We start from the raw sequence: 23,210 nt of genomic DNA, 5'->3' as shown, positions 1-23,210 counted from the left end.
TCGACCAGTGGGAGGAAGGTGACCGCTGTTTATAGGTCTCTTCAACAACACTCACCACTTGGTTTGATTTCCTCCCAGTGACCTGTAAACCCACTCAAATCAAATAGGTCCCAGACTTAACCTAACCTTACCTCACCCTACTCAGCTACTTCTCCCCACTCACCTCCCTCTCCTCACTAAACTATCTCACCGTACTCACCTCCCCCTTCCCACTCACATATCTCTCCCTGTTCTACTCCCTCTCTCCTACCTCTTAGTTTCTGTCACTGGCTTGAGAAAAAACTCTGGGACTCTTAAAATGGCCCTCGTAAAATTGCCAAAGGCGGAGAGCGACCATTTCTCAGTTTTGTTTTTCAATTCTTAGCACACTTCATGGTAGGGCATTTTTACACACACACACACACACACACACATTCAGTATTTCTACAGAGAACTACGATAATGTAAAGAACTGATTTATAGTTCACATTTTTATATCATATTGGAGAGATATTTTGGCATTTGCACCAGTTTTTTCCCACTTCCATGAATCATCTGTTGCATTAGTGTTTTTTTATACGGTCTTTGGATAGGTGGGTTTCGTATTTCGGAATCCCACCGCTGCCACCAATTCAGAGATGTGTTGTTCCTTATCTTGTATCTCACCACTGCCACCAATTCAGAGATGTGTTGTTCCTAGTCTTGTATTCCACCCTTGCCACCAATTCAGAGATGTGTTGTTCCTAGTCTTGTATTCCACCCTTGCCACCAATTCAGAGATGTGTTGTTCCTAGTCTTGTATCCCACCGCTGCCACTAATCTGCGATATGGCATCACAAAAATTGTGGCCAAGTCCGAGGTTGCTGATCTGTCTTTCTGCCTCATTTACACACAATTGCAGATCTCAATTGTTTCTCTTACTTGACAACACAACATACATATAGCATTTCTCACTATTGATTTTGTTCATTTTTGTATTTCTTTATAGTTCTTTATTATTATTAGTGCTATTATTATTATTGCTATCATTATTATTTTATTTTACTTTTTATCATAAATTTTATTTACTATGAATAATTATTGCATTTTCGCTCCCCAGGCCTCAATGTGGTTCAGTGACCTGTGCCAGGGTGGGCACAGTGTCAAGGAATAGTCCAAAATGACCCGACAACTCGCCAACTGCACTGGCTAACCATTACGCCGGAACACTAACCGCAAATCATTTAACATCCAGGTCCCCAATTACTGCTGGGTAGACAGAGGCAAATGGCGCAAAGAAACTTGCCCATAGTTTCACCCTGCCCGGGGATCGAACCCGGATCCGCTCGCTTGTGAGACGAGCATGTTGACCATTACACCACAGGTCGCCTATACACAATATGTTCACTACTATGTTATTATACACAATATGTTCACTACTATGTTACTGTACACAATACGTTCACTACTATGTTACTGTACACAATATGTTCACTACTATGTTATTATACACAATATGTTCACTACTATGTTACTGTACACAATATGTTCACTACTATGTTACTGTACACAATATGTTCACTACTATGTTATTATACACAATATGTTCACTACTATGTTACTGTACACAATATGTTCACTACTATGTTACTGTACACAATATGTTCACTACTATGTTACTGTACACAATATGTTCACTACTATGTTACTATACACAATATGTTCACTACTATGTTACTATACACAATATGTTCACTACTATGTTACTATACACAATATGTTCACTTTATGGTACTCTATACACAACATGTTCACTACTGTTACTATACACAATATGTTCGCAACTATTTTACTCTATACACTATGTTCACTATGGCACTATACACAATTAACATATTCACGATATGGTTTTATATACAATATAGTAGTGACCTTGTGTCCCTGATCGCTTAAAGTTTACGTTTTTGTACCCCTGATCCCTTAAAGATTACCTTTGTGTACCCCTGATCCCTTAAAGATTACCTTTTTGTACACCTGATCCCTTAAAGATTACCTTTTTGTACCCCTTATCCCTTAAAGACCACCTTTTTGTACCCCTGAACTCCAAAAGACTACCTAAGTAATTATATAAGTGTCGTGCCTCCCTCAGGTGACTGGGCTGCAGTAGCTTTAAGGAAATTATTCTTTACATGTGTAGAGATTAAGGCATCACCTGAAGATTAGACACCCCAAGCTTATATCACCTGAAGACTCGACACCCCAAGCTTATATCACCTGAAGACTAGACACCCCAGCTTATATCACCTGAAAACTAGACACCCCAGCTTATATCACCTGAAGACTAGACACCCCAGCTTATATCACCTAAAGATTAACCACCCTGTCGTAAACCTAACCTAGCCCCAGGGTAACGTTTGGGTGTTTAATCTTCAGGTGATGGTTGACTGGATGGCTGACTGGCTGATTGAATGACTGACTGGTTGACTGAATGACTGGCTGGATGGGTGGCTGGTTAGCTGTATCGCTGGTAGATTGATTAAAGAGTGGCTGGATTGCTGTATGTCTGGGTGGCCGGGTGGTAAGCTCAGTGACTGGCCGGGTGTTAAGCTTAGTGACTGGCCGGGTGTTAAGCTCAGTGGCCGGGTAGCTAGGAGGGTGGCTGGTTAATGCACTGGCTGGATGAAGCTTGGTGACTGGGTGCGTAGCTAGGTTGTTGGGTGGCTAGGTGGCTAGGTAGGTAGATGGGTGGTTGGCTGACTCGGTGACTAAGTGGCTAGGTAGGTCGATGGCTAGGCAGCTAGGAATGTGGGAGACTGGATAGTTCGTGGCTGGGTGGCTGCTCAGGTTAGGTTAAGTGGATGCTCAGCTAGTGGAGTGTATGGCTGGGTGGTCAGGAAGGTGGGTGGCTGGGTGGTTAGGAAGGTGGGTGGCTGGGTGGTGGAGCGGGGCAACAGCAACAAGAGAACGTCCACTTTAGGACGGTGGCCGCTGCCTCTGACTTATGCATGACCGCACCCTCCATCTGCCTGCGGCCCCTGCGTGCATCCTCCTCTCAACACGTGGTCCACATCAGGTCGCCTGCGGAAGCTCTTGAATGACTTTGGCTCACACCTTAATCATTAGAAGCCCGTTTGCGGTAGTTTCATCACAGGTTACAATGCATGCCGCAGTTAGAAGCTTGAAGTCCCGCAATATGTGGTCCATATCGTGTCAGGCAGCTTGCGGAAGCCCTTCAATTATTTGGGTTGCATTCAGAACCATTAAGGTCGAATGTGGAAGCCCCTGAATTACTTGGGTTATTCATTAATGATTAACACGCGGCAACCATTGAGATATTCATTCCCTACAAGATATCTAAAGTACGCCGCATGCGAAGCCCTCACAAGAACTTGGCCTGTTCCTTGAGATAATAATACAGTATATAATTACAATTGTCGCCGCATGCGGAAATTCATTCTATACATCAAAGCATCACTCCGTATACAGGATTGACAGTATGAGAGTATCGAAGACCTCCTCGCTCCCCACAAGAGATGCTCTTCCAGTGATATAAAACATCCTGTGTCGTCTAGATCATGTGACTGTGTCCAACTTCAGAGACGCTCACCAATACAAACTTACCAGACAAAGTCAACAAAAACACGTATCGTAAACACACTATACTGAGAACTCACGCAATTCTCGATTTTTTTCACCTTTCAAATATCTTCGAATCTTTCTCTTCTGGACTCAAATACCTGATAATAATCTTCGTCCTTACCCCCTGCTCCCCACCTCATATCTCAGACTCTACTATTGGTGCCCTCAATAATCAATACTAGAACCCTTAAGGACAATATTTTTTAACCTAGGACCCTTTTAGACAAGATTACCCCCCCCAACCCCTAAAGATGATCTTTTTGTACTCTGGAACCCTTAAAAACGACATTTCTATACCCCTAAATCCTTAAAGACACGAGAACCCCTAAAGACGACCTTTTGTACCCTTGAACCCTTAAAGACGACCTTTTTGTACCCTTGAACCCCTAAAGACGACCTTTTTACTTCCAATGAACCCTTAAAGACGACCTTTTAGTACCATTGAACCCTTAAAGACGACCTTTTTGTACCCCTGAACCCTTCCCTTAAGGACGACCTTTTGTACCCTTGAACCCTTCCCTTAAAGACGCCACTTTAGTATCCTTGAACCCTTAAAGACGCCATTTTTGTACTCTAAGACCCTTAATAGAGGAAAACCAAAACGAAGGACCTAAAATCTCTCGGACCTTCTTAACACCTTCTGACTAAACATTCCAGGAGGACTCAGGACCCAAGGCCCCTTTTAGACCATACCGGGTCGTCTTGTACCTCCTCCTCCTCCTCCTCCTTTTCTTCCTCCTCCTCCTTCTTGTCTGTCGTGTGATTTTTGTACCTCTTTCCCTTCTGCCCCTCACCCCCCTCTCCCTCTCTCTCTCCTTCCTTCGTTCCTTCCTTCAATTCTCCATCTAAATCCCTCCTCCTCTTCTTCTCTTTCCACCTTCCTCTCTCCTCCTCTCCTCTTCCCCTCCACCTCCATCGTCCTTCCCCTACCTCTCCTCCTCATCCTATACCCCCACCCCATCATCTCAATCCCCCCCGTGGACCAGTGAGCATCAGCCGGGTTGCCCCAGGAGAGTGTTAGCAGCTGGTGACCTTTTAAAAGCTTAGTCTTGCTTCCTCTGCCTGACCTTTAACCCAAATCAATCCCTAATCCCCCCCTCCCCTATCCCCCCACCACCTCCTCCACCCCAGCCCATGGAACACTGCTGCGGCTACTACTGTGGTTGATGTGTCTTCGTGTTGTGGCTGTTGTGTTACTCTGTTGTCTCTTCTGTTGCTGCACACACACACACACACACCTGTAGTCTTTCGTTTTGTGTGTGTGTGTGTGTGTGTGGTTACAATGGCGTCAATAAAGTATATCAATGAGTGTGAGGGTGGCTACAGGAGGAGAGGAGGAGGAGGAGGAGGAGGAGGAGGGTGTAAAAGCCCATCAGTGCCACAGAAGCCTTTGGGATGCAGCCGAGTGGTATCAGCTGTATGACACCCCCACACACCCTCTCTCCCCCACACACCCTCCCCTCCACACACCCCCTCTCTCCCTCACACACCCCTCACCCCTCACACCCTCACCCCCTCTCCCTCACACACCCTCTCTCCCCCTCACACACCCTTCTCCCCCCCACATCCCTCTCTCCCTCCTCACACCCCCCTCCCCTCACACCCCTCCCCTCACCCCCTCCTCCCCCTCCCCACACACCCACCCCTCCTCTCCCTCCACCCTCTCCCCCACACACCCCTCTCCCCTCCCTTCTCCCCCACACATCCCTCTCTCCCCTCACACCCCTCTCCCCTCACACACCCCTCTCCCCCCACACACCCTCTCCCCTCACACACCCCCCCTCACCCTTCTCCCCCCCCCTCTCTCCCCCCCTCACACCCCTCCCCCCCACACACCCTCTCCACACCCCCTTCTCCCCCATCCCCTCACACACCCCCCACCCCTCTCTCCCTCTTCCACTCTACCCTCAACCCCTTTTCCTTCCTCCCCTCTCCCACACATGAAATACAGACTCCCCTTCCTCTCGCATCCCTCCCCTTTCTCACCCCTTCCCCTCCCCATCTATCCACCCCTCCCCTCTCCCCCCTGTCTTCCCCCTCCTTCCCTCCTCCTCTCAACCCCTTCCCTTCCTCTCCCCTCACCCTTCCTTTCCCCTCACCCCTCTCTATCTCCCTCTCTCTCTCTCTCTCTCTCTCTCCTTCTCTCTTCCTCTCCTCTCTTCCCCTCTCTCCCCCTCTCTCACCTTCCTCTCTCTCTCTCCCCCTTCCTCTCTTCTTCCTCTCTCTCTCTTCTCTTCTCTTCCTCTCTCTCTTCCTTCCTCTCTCTCTTCCTTCCTCTCTCTCTTCCTTCCTCTCTCTCACCCTTCTTCTCTCACCCTTTTAATCACAAGAACTTCTCCCCACGCCCCTCTAAGACACCCCAAACATCGTCTATCTATGCATAAATCACACGTTTCAATTATATCATTTTACACAACCTCAATCTTGATCACTTTACAACAGGTTATTTTATAAAGGAAAACACTTATATTATTCAATTCAATTCAACACACTTTCCAAACACAACAATATCAAGCAACACAAGATGTCTCCTAATAACACTACAACACACACACACACACACACACACACACACACACACACACATTATTTTGGGGGGAACAACGTGTGTATATTACTGTATGTTAATTTATTCGGCGAGGTGAGTGTATGAATTTAACAACAACGACGACAATAATAATAATAATAATAATAATAATAATAATAATAATAATAATAATAATAATAATCCTTAGAACACCTGATTAAACACCCTAACGCTACCTGACATTCAAACAACACGAAAACAAACATACCTAAACAAACACATAATACAACTGGTGACTTGTACAAACACCACAAACACACACATCCCCAGCACAGGTATGAACATGTCCAGACAGGTGAGTGATGGTACAGGTGGAGGGCACATAAATATTGACCATTACCTGAGAGCGTGTCTGGGAACTCCGGGTCTGTGGTGCATATAAACTCACTACGTGGCAATCCCCCTCCCACAAAAAAATAATAATAATGATAATAGGTATTTTATGTTAACTTAATATTAATTCCGTGGTTTAACAATAATAATAATAATAATAATAATAATAATAAACTACACAGTAATCATTATGTAAATAAACACGTATACAGTATGACGTGGGTTGCTCACTGTCCAAATTGAGCGATGATTGGGCCTCCTTCAGCAAGATGTGCAGTGATTGGTCCTTACCTTCCATGACGTCATCCTTCCCAAAACAGAGATCTTGTGACATTGATGCTAATTGGTCCATGGACTCACCGTGCTGACGTTGACTAATCTGTCAGCCAATGACAAAGGATCTCCCCGATTATGGAGACGTTGATTGGCTCATTAACACGGCGCGATGAAGCCGTAGACGCTCCAATGACCACTCACAACCGCTCGCTCTTATTATCCAGAAGCTGATTGGCCCATCTTACTCACCGTTTACTCCTACGGTCAATCATAATAAACCTCGTTTATCATCTCAACGCTGATTGGTCTGCTTGCTCAACAATTATCCCAACAGCCAATCACAGCTGAGCTTTCTTTGGTCCGTCTACTCACCGAGTGTGTGCTCCCTGGCAACACTCCAACAGCCAATCACAAATACCCTCTCCAGTCATCCGAATGCTGAGTGGTCCATATTTACTCACCGTCATATCCACCAGCCAATCACAGCAGATATCCCATTGGTCTATAAACACTCATTACATATCCCATCAACGCACCAATTACAACACACCTTTGTCGCTATCCTGACGGTGATTGGCTCCATTCACTCACCGGCAACGCACCAATGGCAGTTCTGGAAATAGATGTTTGTCTGTGAGTGATGGAGAGAGACATTAGGGAGAGATACTGATAACGTCTCCCTTTCTCCCCCCCCCCCGCCCCCGCCCTGTCTCCCTCCCTAATCCCTGCCTTTCCCTCCCTGTGTCTAACTCAATTATCTATTTATATCTAATTAATTCCCCTACTCTCTTATTACCTCCCTTTATCAACTTTTTCTCTCTGTTTATCTTCTTCTTACAGTCTCATCTGCTTTATTGTTTACTCTCTCTCTCTCTTTGATTGTTATTCCTCTCTCTTCTTCTTCCTTGGTGATTCTTCTTTATCCCCCTTCTTTCTCTTCCTCCACTCCTTTATCCTCTTCCCCTCTCTCCTTCACCCTCCCCCCCCTTCTCATTAAAGGCAGACACTGACAAGGATCTTCCCCCTCCTCCACGTCTGCCATACACCACAAACTCCTTCCCTTCCTTCCCTTCCTTTTTTCTACTTCTTTCTTCCTCTCCTCCTTCCCCCTCTCTTCCGTTCCTTCTCTTGTCTCTCCGATTTTCTTCCTTCTATATTTACAAACATCCTTCCCAGTCTCCCTCCTTTCCTTCTTTACTAATGAAGGAATGAAGGAGGGATAGGAAAGGAGAGAGAAAAAAGAAAGGAAGAAAAGAAGAAAGTAAAGGAAGGAAGGAAGGAAGGAAGGAAGGAAGGAAGGAAGGAAGGAAGGAAGGAAGGAAGGAAGGATGGAAGGAAGCGCCTGGTGTAGGTTAGGTGTTGTAGATAATCTTCACCCATTACTAATATCATTAAAAATACGCCTCTCTTCCTTCCTTCCTTCTCTCTTCCTTCCTTCTCTCTTCCTTCCTCTTTTCTTTTCTATTATTTTCCTCCTCCACAACACACATACACCTTACAAGTACAAACATACTCTACACAACAAACAAACACATGCACAAACATACACACACACACATAAACCCCCACAACCACAAACACATACACACACACACATAAACCCCCACAACCACAAACACACACACACATAAACCCCCACAACCACAAACATACACAACCACAAACACACACACACATAAAGCCCCCACAACCACAACCACAAACACACACAACCATTATCGTTGGCTGGTTAAAGAGATCCCTGGAATGGTATGCAGCGCTGCTCTGCCAATGCTCTGGGTGGAAGGGAAGGAAGGTCAAGCCCACACCACACCCGCCACTTACCTACCAGCCCGCAATAGATCCACCCACCTAACGACCACCCAGTAGATCACCTACTCACTACTACCACACCAGCAATACATACCACTATCACCACCATCCTTAATAACCAGCAACAATGCCACCACACACGCAACTACCACCTCTATACCTGTATCTGCTAGCATTGCCACCACCACCACCATGCCGCACCACCACCACCATACCCTCCTCCCCCCCGCCATGCCCTCCCACCCCCGCCACCCACCACCATACCCTCACTCCTCCCAGCCCACCACCACCCCCCCACCACCATGCCCTCCTCCCCCCCACCACCACCATGCCCTCCCACCCCAAAATACACCCCCCACCACCATGCCCTCCTCTCCCACCCCCCACCACCACCCCCACCACCACCACCACCATGCCCTCACTCACCACCACCCCCCACCACTCACCACCACAACACCCCCTGCAACCTTGCCCCCCACCACCCACCACCACACCACCACCCACCACCCCCATTAACACCTGCTGTCAGCCCTGTCAGCTCAAGAGACACCAATAAGAGTCAGTTACACACAACACCTACACAATACACTACCAACACCTGACAGAACACACAAGGGATATACATGAATGAGTTTATATTATCTCTTGTTTGCTTTTGTTTGCTATTGTTTGTTTCCTTGTTTGTTTATATTGTTTATTTTATTTTTGTTTGTTCGTGTTTCTTTGTTTCAGTTTGTTTGATTATTTCTTGTGGCTGGTTTGCCTTTTTTTTCCATTGTTTATTTTTGTTTGTTTACTTAATACTTTGTTTGCTTTTGTTTGTTTGTTTGTTTCATTGTTGCAGTTGAGAGAATTTTAAGAACAGATGATCTTAGAATTAAATAAATGTGCTGGAGAGAGAGAGAGAGAGAGAGAGAGAGGAAAGGAAGGAAGGAAGGAAGGAATGAAACAAGAAATGAAGGAAGTAAGGGCGGAATAAGGGAAGGGAAAATGAGGAAAGAGAAGGAGGGAAAAAGAAGGGAAGGAAGGGAAAGAGGGAGGTAAAATGGGGGAAAAAAGGAGGGAAGGAAGGGAGAAATAAAGGAGGGGAAAAGGAGGAAAGGGAAGGAGGGGAAAAGAAGGGAAGGAAGGGAGGGGAAAAAGGGAGGGAGAGAAGGCCTTGTATATAGTAGTGGGAAGGAAGATGTTGTCGGGGTGTCATTATCAATCACTCGGACAAAAACAGACAGACAAGTACGAACAAGTTAAGAGAGAGAGAGAGAGAGAGAGTAAATAAACTAGTAGTGATTGTCGATGATGAACATTACACAATGGTCTCTCTGTCTTTACTTCCAATATCCACCGTGACAATATCCTGTCTTTCCACACACACACACACACACACACACGCACACACACACACACACACACACACACACACACACAGAAAATATTGACTTTATCACTGCCTCCAAGCAAGAGTCACAGCCAAACAAAAGGTTCTGAGGGCAAAAATGGTGTCAAACAAACAAACAAAACAAACAATGCATTACAAAAGTGTCATTATGACTTGTGAAGAGGAACGTGGGCCTGTGTGACTTTATAACAATGGGGGAATGGAGACAGGGGTGGTGGGGTGGGTGTGTGTGGGGTGGGGTGTGGTGGTGGGCTGGGTGGGTGTGTGGTGGCTGTGGGGTGGGTGGTGGTGGGGTTGTGGGTGGTGTGTGCTTTGTGGTGGTGGAGTTGTGGGCTGTGGTGGTGGGTGCGATTGTGTGGGTTGTGGTGGTGCTGTGGGGTGGTTGTAGGGCAAGTGGTAGTGTGGGTTGTGGGTGGGTGTGCTTTGTGGTAGGAGTTGGGGTTGTGTGTGGGTAAGTGGGATGGTGTGGGTTGTGGTAGTGGGTTGTGGGTGGTTGTGGTGGGCAAGTGGTTTTGGTAGTGGGTTGTGGGTGGTTGTGGTGGGCAAGTGGTAGTGTGTGGGGTGTGGGTGCTAATGATGGGTAGTGGTGGGCGTGTGGGTAGTACAAAACACAAAGAATAAGCGCATGGGCGTATGGGCGTGTGTACGAAAAAAAAATAAAATAAAAATAAACATTATGGGCGTATGAGCGCAAGTAAACCAACTAAAAAAAAAATCCAAAAATCATCGTTCAAAATCAGTGTTTCTCGTTCACTTGTGTTAAAAACTGAACATTTCCTGACACAAAGCCAAAAGTACAAATAACTAGCCCAATTATACAACACGGATACATGTTATATAATTCCCTTTAACTATAATTAATTCACTACGGTATTAAGTATTGCAATGAGTAATTAATCCTATGTTTATTAATGGTAAGGTAAATAATCCAACGTTTATTTAATCCTACCTAATCCAATGTCTAATTAATCTTATACTAATCATCTCTGGTGATTTACTACAGTATTAATGATATATATTTAATTCGATCTCTTATAACTAATTTATTACAGAACATGACACTGCACCATTCAACCAAACCTGTTAATTAATTGTGTAATATTTTTTTACCATAATTAATTACTACAGTAGAGGTACCGTTAGTCATGAACCACTCCTTAATTATCATTAACAAATTTAATTAATTTTTATAACATCCATGGTTGTATTTAATCTCCCCTCGATAACAATTAATTACGAGGGAAAATGAAACAATTAACCAGTCGTCTCGTATCTAATTTACACCTCTATGATCATTAATTACTGAAGGGGAACTAACATTTAACATTCCTCAATAACAGTTAACATAGTCTCCCCTCTATAATTAATTACATCAGCAGGAGAGACTTAACATTTAATTTCCCTCTGCCATAATTAATTACTAGAGAGGGGGATACTGTAACCTTAACCAGTCATTATCCACCATAGATATACCTGTTTTATAGCCCATGATTGATCTAATTTAACCTAACCTAACTTTCTAACCTAAAATAACCTAACCTAATCCAACCTAAGCTAACCTAAACTAGCCTCTCAGGTCAGGTCAGGTGTCAAATTAGGTCAAGTCAAACTAACCAAGGGACCCAATAAGACTAGGATAGACAACCAAATCAGGTCAGGTCAGGTCAGGTCAGAGGGCCCAATTGAACTGAGGACCTAGTTGGACAGGGCTCCATATACCAACTACCATAAACCATACGGGAACTGGTGGAACAATTTACATTATTTAACTTCAGGTGACAATCCTTGACACATAAACACAAATTATTATTCATTTATACATTACTAGATACTGTATTACGGTGGTGGTGAGTTAATAAATAAAATACGCATTATCTTATGGTTTATGTGAGTGAGTGTGTATAATGAAAATATATACACAGTGGAATACATTTACTTATTATTGTACAGTATACGGTGTATTTTAATTCATTTGTTCAATTTCTTATTTTTCTGTTTTATTTTTTGTTGTTATTCATTTTTGTCTCTTTTATTCGTTTTTCATGTTGTTTTTTCATTTTGTTTTATTATCATATTCTGTATTCATGTCTCTTATCTTGTATAATCTCTAATGTATTTGTTTTTTCATTATTCAATTTTTTTTATTTTTTTCTGTTCTCGTTTTATTTTTCATTTATCATAGATTTTTTACTGTCCCTAACCATTGACCTTTTCTCGTGTGTGTGTGTGTGTGTGTGTGTGTGTGTGTGTGTGTACGTCAACAAACCACTACAAATAATTACCTGATATCTTTTTTCACCTGAGGACTAAAAATTAACATCAGACTCACACTAATTAACCTAAATATATCACACTAATCATCAATAAATAAAAAACAAACAGGTAATTAAATATTTTTCACTAATGTGCATCACTTACGGTAAATTGACAACATTCATAATTTTCCTCAACTGAATAAATGAATAATACCCCCCCCCGCCCCCCACCTTCAACTAACAGTGTACAGTACTAAAATCTTCATGTAAAATATAAACACTATATATATACCAAACTTTACTTCCATCGGTATATAGCAGTTATATATTTGGTGTATATACCTGTAGCTACCTACCTACCTCTAACTAATCACTATATCAAATAAATAAATAAAAATAATCACTATCACTATATCAAATAAATAAAAATAAATAAATAAATAAATATCAGAACCCATTTATTAGTACTATACTGATATAGTTATTAATTAAAGTTAATATTATACCTAAACAAAAATAGCTTAGTTCCCTAATGGTTCAACAAATACCAAAATACTTATCTATTTAACACTCACTCATACATCTCTTCACCCCACATGATAACATACAGTATCGAATAACACTGTCGAATACACCACACTGTCGAATACACCACATTGTCGAATACACCACATTGTCGAATACACCATACTGTCGAATACACCACATTGTCGAATACACCACACTGTCGAATACACCACATTGTCGAATACACCACATTGTCGAATACACCACACTGTCGAATACACCACATTGTCGAATACACCACATTGTCGAATACACCACATTGTCGAATACACCGTCATCCTCATCTGGCTGATAAGTATTATTTACACTTTCATCATTTAATCACAGTGAATGAATAATCTCGCTACGATTATCATCACCACATGAATAGCAAACTCATTTTATAAGTATGTAAAACCTGATGAGTCACTTAATGGGAACTGAATAGCGAATTATTTTTTTCTTAGTGAACTGAAATAATATATTAGTAATTTATAATATCTACCTACCTGTTGAATTAATGGTAAAATTATTAAACACCTTCAATTAACTCGCACACGAACGCACGCACGCACGCTCGCGCACGCACGCACGCACGCACGCACGCACGCACGCGCACGCACGCACGCACGCACGCACACACACACACACGGAGACAGTCAATTACATTCCCATTATTGAGTAAATAAATAAAATGTTCAAGTATTTTTCTTAATAAATACCATCGGTGTGAGTCACACTTTGTCAACATTTAAATTGAATACTTAACTTATAAAAAATTACCTAATAAGTGAAATAAACTGTTTAACTCTTATTGACAATTTCACGAACAAATAAAAATGTATAAAAATATTGATATTCTTATTAGTGATACAATATATTTTTTCTCAATCTTTCACTTTTCTTTAATATAATAAACTTCATATTTCTATATATATTTTTTCCACCATTCATTACTTTATTTCGATTTTGCATTTTTTATTTATATCATATACAGGTATTATAATTAATTGTACTCTAATCTTTTATTTAATTTCTCCATCTATCTTTTATCTTTTTCATCTAATCAATTTTTTGGTGGTAGTTTTTCTATTGTTTTTGTAATCAATTAATTACGTATAGTAAAGCCTTCACTGTATACCTGCCTTTGTTAACCTTACTATAGGTGGTATTATTATTATTATTATTAGTCGTAGTAGTAGTAGTAGTAGTAGTAGTAGTAGTAGTCAAAATAACTAAGGACGGCCAAAGACATCTAGGCGCAGTAATTGGCACTACGGACTTCAAGACCCAGTACGTAGGGGGAAAGGTGAACGAGTGGGTTAGCGAAATCCATGCTCTATCGGAGATTGCTAACACAGAGCCACATGCGGCCTTTGCAGCATTCACACATGGAGTCAAGCATCGTTGGAACTACCTGATGCGTACCATCCCTGAGATCCGACCCCTCCTCCACCCTTTGGAAGAAGCAATCAGTGTCAAGTTCATTCCCAAACTAGTGAAACACCACGACTTAACCCCAGTAGAAAGAACACTTCTTGCACTTCCACCAAGACTGGGAGGGATGGGACTAACTAATCCAGAGGAGATTGCTGACTCTGAACATCAAAATTCACTTAAGCTCACGGCAGCCCTCACTGACCACATAATAGCCCAGAATGCAACAGGGGAAGTGGACACCAGCGAAGTTAATAAGATCCGTAGATCCATTACAACAGATCGGCAGCACTGCCAAAATGACATGTTGCAGCAACTATTGCTGCAGGTTCCAGAAAATTTGACAAAAAAAGTAGCTATAGCGCAGGAGGTGGGCGCCTTCGAACTGGTTAACTACGTTACCGATAAGGGCAAATGGTTTCAGCCTTAACAAACAAGAATTTACAGATGCCATTGCTCTAAGGTACGGTTGACCAGTAGATGGTTTGCCCTCCCAATGCGTGTGTGGCTATTCCTATGATGGCGATCACGCCATGGTTTGCAAGAAGGGGGGCTTCATATGCATGAGGCATGACGAGGTAAGGGATCTCACAGCAAATATGTTGAAGGAAACCTGCCGGGACGTCATGGTAGAACCGACCCTCCTTCCACTGGATGGCGAGATCCTCCAACACAGGACTTCAAACACATCTAACGAAGCCCGTGTGGACGTCAGTGCTCGAGGATTCTGGACGCGGGGACAGCGAGCCTTCTTCGACATCAGGATTTTTGATCCCATGGCCGTTTGTCACCGTAACCTAGCTCTCGATGCTGCACATAGGAGGAACGAGAACGACAAGAGAAGGGCATATGGGGAGAGAATTCAAAATGTCGATCAAGGCAGCTTCACTCCGCTAGTGTTCACAACCTCTGGTGGGATGGGCCCAAGCGCAAGATGTTTCTACGCCAGACTCGCGGAGCTGATCTCCGAACAGAAGCAGCAGCCCAGAAGTTATGTCACAGCCTGGATGAGATGTCGACTGTCCTTCTCTCTCCTTCGGTCGGCTTTGCTCTGCCTCAGGGGAACGAGAGCTTCTGCCCCTACTCCGTCAACTGCTGCAGATATCGACTATGAGGCTACAGTCACCGAATGCCGCATCGATCTGCGGCTCAACTAATTTAACACAGATAGGATAGTTGCTTATGTATTAGGATATTTAATATTAAGGTAAATAAATGGTGGCGAAGGTGTGGCTATTGGGGGAGGCTGGAGGCCACGTTAAAAAAAAAAAGTAGTAGTAGTAGTAGTAGTAGTAGTAGTAGTAGTAGTAGAAATAGCGTCTGTAGTAGTCACAGCCTGGATGAGATGTCGACTGTCCTTCTTCTCCTTCGGTCGGCTTTGCTCTGCCTCAGGGGAACGAGAGCTTCTGCCCCTACCTGTCAACTGCTGCAGATATTTACTATGAGGTTACAGTCAACAATGCCGATAGATTAGTTCAACTAATTTAACACAGATAGTATAGTTGTTTATATTAGGATATTTAATATTAAGGTAAATAAATGGTGGCGAAGGTGTGGCTATTGGGGGAGGCTGGAGGCCACGTTGAAAAAAAAAAAAAAAGTAGTAGTAGTAGTAGTAGTAGTAGTAGTAGTAGTAGTATACACAGGTATCTATTTTCTGTTAATTTATAGGTCCTTGAGAGCAGCGTTCAGGTGTTCAATAAATACTATATAGCGTTTTTTCCCAGCTGAGAAAAAACGCACTATACACACAGAGCATTTACCTACATCCATGATTGCTAATGAATATGTAGTCTACGGGTGCAAGTATACCTGTGTGTGTGTGTGTGTGTGTGTGTGTGTGTGTGTGTGTGTGTGTGTGTGTGTGTGTGTGTGTGTGTTCGTGTGTGTGTCCGTGTGTGTGTGTGTGTGTGTTTGTGTCTGTACAATGTTTAGGAACAATGAGAGACGTTTTCCAGATCCTAAAACTATTTATTACAAATATATTCTTACAATCAAGCCTGATGATGTACACAATGGATATATATATCTGTCCAATTACACAAACCTCTAACTAAATTATCTTTAGACTCTCATAAACATTCAAAAATACAAACTTTATATATTTCCATATGATATACACTGACAATATATATATATTTTTGGCATCCTTCTCAGTATACTGTAAACTTGAATTAAAACAGGTTATTATTAGCTCACATAAGTACCATGACACACACACACACACACGGACACACACACACACACACATCTTCCATGAAAAAATAGAAAACATTTAATGGGTTGACTGACACAGCATGGAATAGGACAGTCTAAATTGGTTCTCTTCAAATTGGGCGACGAATCTTATTTTTGTTTTGACTGAATGATCTTGATAAGAGGAATAAGTAGAGTGACAGTGGGAGGAAGGTGAGGAGGTGCTTCACGTCGTGTTGGTAGTATGTGGGAGGAGGTGCTTCACGTCGTGTTGGTAGTATATGGGAGGAGGTGCTTCACGTCGTGTTGGTAGTATGTGGGAGGAGGTGCTTCACGTCGTGTTGGTAGTATGTGGGAGGAGGTGCTTCACGTCGTGTTGGTAGTATGTGGGAGGAGGTGCTTCACGTCGTGTTGGTAGTATGTGGGAGGAGGTGCTTACGTCGTGCTGGTAGTATGTACGTCGTGTTGGTAGGTATGTGGGAGGTGCTTCACGTCGTGTTGGTAGTATGTGGGAGGAGGTGCTTCACGTCGTGTTGGTAGTATGTTGGAGGTGCTTCACGTCGTGTTGGTAGTATGTGGAGAAGGTGCTTCACGTCGTGTTGGTAGTATGTGGAGGAGGTGCTTCACGTCATGTTGGTAGTATAGGGAGGAGGTGCTTCACGTGTTGGTAGTATGTAAGAGGAGGTGCTTCACGTCGTGTTGGTAGTATGTGGGAGAAGGTGCTTCACTGGGAGGAGGTGCACGTCATGTTGGGTAGTACGTCGTTGGTAGTATGTGGGAGGAGGTGCTTCGTCGTTGGTAGTATGTGGAGGTGCTTCACGTCATGTTGGTAGTATGTGGGAGGAGGTGCTTCACGTCGTGTTGGAATTATGTGGGAGGTGCTTCACGTCGTGTTGGTAGTATGTAAGAGGAGGTGCTTCACGTCATGTTGGTAGTATGTGGGAGGAGGTGCTTCACGTCATGTTGGTAGTATGTGGGAGGAAGAGGAGGAGGTGCTTCACGTCATGTTGGTGGTATGTGGGCAAGGAGTGGCCAACAAGGTTACTGTCAGGTACTGTCCTGTGTCATGGGTAGTAGGTACTGCCCTGGTGTCATAAATGGTGGTGGGTACTGTCCTGGTGTACCAAATGGTGGTGGGTACTGTCCTGGTGTACCAAATGGTGGTGGGTACTGTCCTGGTGTACCAAATGGTGGTGGGTACTGCCCTGGTGTCACAAGTGGTGGTGGTGGGTACTATCCTGGTGGTGGGCACTGTCCTGGTGTCAGGTATGTAGTCGGATATCAAGTACTGTCCTGAGTGAGAAATGGAAGTGAAGGTGTCAATGAGCCCTCAGGTAAGGAAGGTGATAAGCAGTGGCAGGTAGGAAGGGTCAGCATCCTGTAGTAACATGGTTTACATCTTGGTGACGAGGGTGTTGACTGTCACGCAGTGGTCACCCCCCCACCAACGTGACCTCTATAGATTTTGGTGACAGAAGCAGTGCAGAGCTATGACGGGGCGAGGCGGGGCAGAGCGGGGCGAGGCGGGGCAGAGCGGGGCGAGGCGGGGCAAAGCGAGGCGGGGTGGAGCAGAAAGAGGCAGAGCGAAGCGGAGTGGGAGAGGGGTCACCCGGCATAGAGTGGGAGTTGGGTGACGCCCCCCTTAGCTGGGTAGGTCTACAGCTCGACGACGGGGGCGGCTGCGTCACTGGGTCTGGGTATCTCTGGGGTGATGACGTGGGTGAGATGGGTGAAGCGGGGGGCGGAGCGCAGAGGCGGCACCACCGTGTACACGAAGCATGCCACCGCCACCACCAGCAGCAGCGCCAGGAAGCACGCGTCTAAAGCCAGTAGAGCGTTCATGGCTCCAGACGATGGATCACCCTTCGCTGGAATTGTTCTCAAGAGCCCCTCGGGCAGCGAGATGGATATACTCGCCACTGGAAATGTCTTGACGGAGGTTTAGGAGAACAAAAGTGATAGATCGTCACTTTGGTTTAAGGAATTTGTTGAACATTAATTAAACCAATTATCGCTCGGGTTAGCTTCAAGAGTCCTAGAAGGGAAACACTGCGGTGTTCAGCACTGGAAAGGTTTTTAAGATAATTCAAGAGAAAGACTAAATTGTTCGTCACTGGCCCTGACGTCAAGAGATCTGTGACACAAAGATCCGGCCAAATATAGCCCCGGTTGGCTTCAAGAGTCCTAGAACAGCGATAGTGAAGCACTCGTCACTGGAGTTTATTTTTCCCGGAAGGAGTCTGGGGCGTTCGCCTTTAGTTTTGGCTTCAAAAGGCCTCTCGCACCATAAGTGGAGGACACGTCAGTCAAGGCTGCCCTCTAGAGCCCTGGAGCAGCGAGAGTAGACCGCTTATTGTCTCTAAGAGCTCTACTCCAGCTCTGATGGACCAACCGCAGCTTCAATGGCCCTCGCTGCTTAAGTTACTTTTTTCTTAAATTTAGATCCGCCTTAAGTGTGTGACATCATAGAAACTATAACTAATACCAAGATCATTAAGTTTGTGTCAACCTCTTGTTATAGCCACAAATGACTCCACCAGCTGAACTCTGTGATGGGTGGCCACTAGACCCCCAGACGACCCTACAAGGCCTCTGCTGGGTCAGGAAATTCTTGGTGAAGGCTCAGACGTGGCCGGCGGCGGCTTGGGCCGAGGCGCCCTGCCGCCTTCGCACGGTCATGGCTACCACACCGAAGAAGAGCGCTATCAGGAACAGAATCAACAAGAACACGTGGTCGAAGATGATGAGTGCGGTGGGCATAATGTGGCGGCGATGACTTCTGTTGAAACACTCACAACACCTGACAGATACCTTCACTTAACTGTTAAGTCACAATCAATAGGTGCAGATGGTCCGACACCCGCACGGTTATCACACTGGGGAAGGCTTTGTTGTTTACTTACACTTCTTTCTTCACTTTATGGACTTGTTTCAACAGTCTGTTACTCTTTCTTACATAATTATCTACCACCTGTAACTCACACACATATAGGGACTCTTATAGCACTCACAATAATAGTCAATTGTTGTTCTCAGATTAATATTAAGTTTTATTATACTTCAACAATATTCATCAGTGTAATTATCCCTCCATCAAGTGACACTAATCTGTCCTCCCTTCAGCAGAGTCGTCGCCGGCAGTTGTCTCCCCCACACACCTTTACTCTGCCTCCAGTATTTGCTCTCACCTCCTCCTCTCCTGCACTTGATCACGTTTCTGAGTCCATCGTCAATAGTTCCTGTCTTCCTGTGTCATCATAACTCAGGAATATGTCTTCATCGTCTCGTGTCACAGCGGAACTTCGACTCACACAATTTCCCGAGAGACAGCTGTGACACTGATAACAATTATCTGGCGCCTGGAATAATGTGTAAAGGTTAGTTCAGGATCGATAAGCTCCAGACAAGGTTAGAATCAAACCATCGAGGAACACACTGCAGGACCAAGCGAGACACTTTCTGAGGGGGGTGAAGGAGGGCAAACAACCAAGGCTGGCATCTCCTACGGGTACGAACAACGATAACCACGATAGACAGACAGACAGACAGACACACCTATAATGTAATAACATATATATATATGCTGTATATATCAATTCCCAAACGCTATACATTATATAAACAGACGGTACTATAGACGTTTAATAAAGTAATATACGCTGTAGCTATATGTATCAATTCTAAAACAATATACTATATACAAATAATAATAACAATAATAGTTTAACAACAACTCCTTCCCTCACTCCCTCCCTCACTCCTCCGGTACCAGCGGGGGATTTCGGTTCGGCAATTACAACTCCACCGTAATTTGCTCGACGTCAAACTATTCAGAGAGAAGCTTCAATATAATAAGCTGCTTTAACAAACGAGGCCAGGTTAGGTTAGGTTAGGTTAGGTTGAATTATGATGAATTTAGTGAGATTATTAGTATGTTATCCTCTTTGTTTTAAATATTATGGTAAGCAATACACACACACACTAACATTATATTTATTATTATTCATTAAATGTTTTTTTTCTCTTAATAACTTTATTCAAAGTTGCTTATTGTTATTATCATTCAATTAGCCGAGTTGAGATGAAAGAAATTGTGGCAATAATTATTACTGATTTGGTGTGTGTGTGTGTGTGTGTGTGTGTGTGTGTGTGTATTAGTGTGTATGTGTGTGTGAGTATTAGTGTGTGTGTGTGTGTGTGTGTGTGTGTGTATGCGTGTGAGGGGAGCGGTCACAAGCACATACATACAGGAAAACACAGGAAAGGTCAGGGGTCAACTCCCACTTCCTACTCCAGACCAGCACACTTCAACACTCTGCTCACTACCACCACACACCAACACACCCCCAATACCACCAACACAACTCCTCACAACCACCAACACACTCCAACACACCCCCAATACCACCAACACACTTCATCACACTCCTGTCTACCATAAACACACTCCAACACACCCCAACACACATCATAGGGGTTCAGTGACTCGGTGTTCAAGACTGGTTAGGGGTTCATAAGTCGAAATTCAGTGGTTCGAATCACAGATTTTTAGGGTTCGCTGTTCCGGAGGTTCAAGGATTTGGGGATTTAGGGTTCATGGGGGGGGTTGACAATGACCTTCTTAACCTTTGACCTAGATTGGCTCTCCAGAATTAGGTGAGCTCTACCTTGGTCAACACTAGATCAATCATGCAGTCAAGTTACATTACTAAGCTGTATAATCATGTTGTTTTTAGATATATTGTTCTGACACACACACACACACACAGACGAAATCAATATCCCAGCGCCTAACGGATGGAAGCTTACATCAGTCCATCGTCCTTGTACGTGACACAGGAGGATACGTGACACAGGCCAGGATGCGTGACAACAGCGAGGATACGTGACACAGGCGAGGATACGAGACAACAGCGAGGATGCGTGACACACTACCGATACATAAAACAGGCCAGGATACGTGACAGAGGCAACAAGCAGGTCACGAACACACACAGACGAAGCCTCCAATTTACGCCCCCACCAAGCTGCTTATTACTACCGCCCACCGACTACAGTTTTATGTTGTATGCAGACTGAGACAGACGCTCGTGTGGGGTGTATAAGCAGCTTTACCCTGGCCCACTCAACAAATGGGACCCAGGTTCTGATCGGCCCCAGTAATAATAGGCCCCAGTAATAGAGGCCCAGTACTAATATGTCCAGTTCTAATAGGCCCTTGCCCTAATAAGAGTGAATCCCTAGTTTTATTGAGCCCTAACCTGACCTAACTTAACCTAAGCTAACCTAACCTAACCCATCTCAATTTTTAAAAATCTAACCTAACCTAATCTAACCAAACTGATTCTAACCAGAGCGAATCGAATCGAATCTAATCTAACCTAACCTAACCCAACATGATCTAAACTAACATCCCCTGACTTAACTTAACCTCACCTCACCTGACCATTAAAGATTGGATCCACAGCCACACACAAACAAAAAACTACATTTTCAATACACGAATAAAAACGACTTCAAAGGTCTCGTTCTCGTGTCCAGACCATAGCAGAGGTCAGAGGTGTAATGCGAAAGTTTATTATGCCTGCACTACCACCACTACCACCACCATAACTATCACCATCAATGCCGCCACTATTGCTATCACCACCATCACTACCACGATCACTATGCCTGCACCATCACCATCACCACCACTACCATCACCATCACCACCACCACCACTACCATCACCATCAGAGCCTCGATACACAGTCACAATACACACTACACCCACGCACACCTCCCTCGTCACCACCCAAGACCTGAAACCTAACCTAACCTAACCTCCTCGTGCGGTTCTTGGTGAGGTGTGGGGTAAGGTGATGAGATGGTGGTGAGGGAGGATGTCGTGGTGAGGGAGATGGTGGTGGGGGTGCGGGAGATGGTGGTAGTGGTAAGGGAGGTGATGGTGGGGGTGAGGGAGGTGGTGTGGGGGTGATGGTGTGGGAGGTGATGGTGGGGGTGAGGGAGGTGGTGTGGGTGGGGGTGATAGTGTGTGAAGGAGGTGGTGTGGGGGTGAGGGAGGTGAGGGTGTGTGAGAACATAAGAACATAAGGAGTCTGCAATAGGCCGGCTGACCTGTGCATGGCAGCTCCTGTCGAGAGTTACTACCACTCTCTATCATCCATGAATCTACCCAGCCTCCTTTTGAAACTTTCCAGCGTTCCAGCACTTACTACAAAGTTGCTAAGCTTGTTCCACTCGTCCACCACCCTATTTGTGAACCAGTTCCTTCCTATCTCCCTGGTGATGGTGGTGAGGGAGGTGATGGTGGTGGTGGTGAGGGAGGTGATGGTGGTGGTGGTGAGGCTCACACGCCAGGGTCACCAATACCTCAATAACCTAACACCGGAAATATGAGACGTGTGTGTGTGTGTGTGTGTGTGTGTGTGTGTGTGTGTGTGTCACGAGACAGGACACAGGACTCCCTTCACCACCATCAAAATAAATACCATGATCCTCATTATCGCCACCATTAACTGCACTACACCATCACCACCACTCACCAGCCCCTCTCACATTCGCCCACTCACCAGCCTCTCTCACATTCGCCCACTCACCAGCCCCTCTCACACCACAACAAACACCCGAGCAGTATGAGGTGAGGCGGAAAGGTGATCCGTGTGGCTGAGCACGTCATCGATCACGTGTGAGAGACCACCACCACCACCACCACCATCACCACCACCACCCACCACACCACCACCACCACATCACCACCACCACATCACCA

At 44.6% G+C, this 23,210-nt stretch overlaps 1 protein-coding gene across 1 annotated transcript in view; it reads right to left on the bottom strand.

The window, feature by feature from the left end:
- LOC121863603 (serine-rich adhesin for platelets-like) overlaps window positions 1–23,210 on the bottom strand; it is a 189,137-nt gene that overhangs the window by 136,542 nt on the left and 29,385 nt on the right. The window contains exon 2 of the mRNA XM_042362334.1: window positions 7,344–7,406. The gene's annotated coding sequence lies outside the window, so the exon portion shown is untranslated. The remainder of the gene's footprint in view (window positions 1–7,343; window positions 7,407–23,210) is intronic.

Source organism: Homarus americanus, unplaced genomic scaffold, assembly GCF_018991925.1.
Source record: "Homarus americanus isolate GMGI-L3 unplaced genomic scaffold, GMGI_Hamer_2.0 scaffold40248, whole genome shotgun sequence".
NCBI classification, from domain to species: Eukaryota; Metazoa; Arthropoda; class Malacostraca; order Decapoda; family Nephropidae; genus Homarus; species Homarus americanus.
The sequence above is the reverse complement of the archived record's forward strand: the minus strand, read 5'-3'. Positions and strand labels throughout refer to the sequence as shown.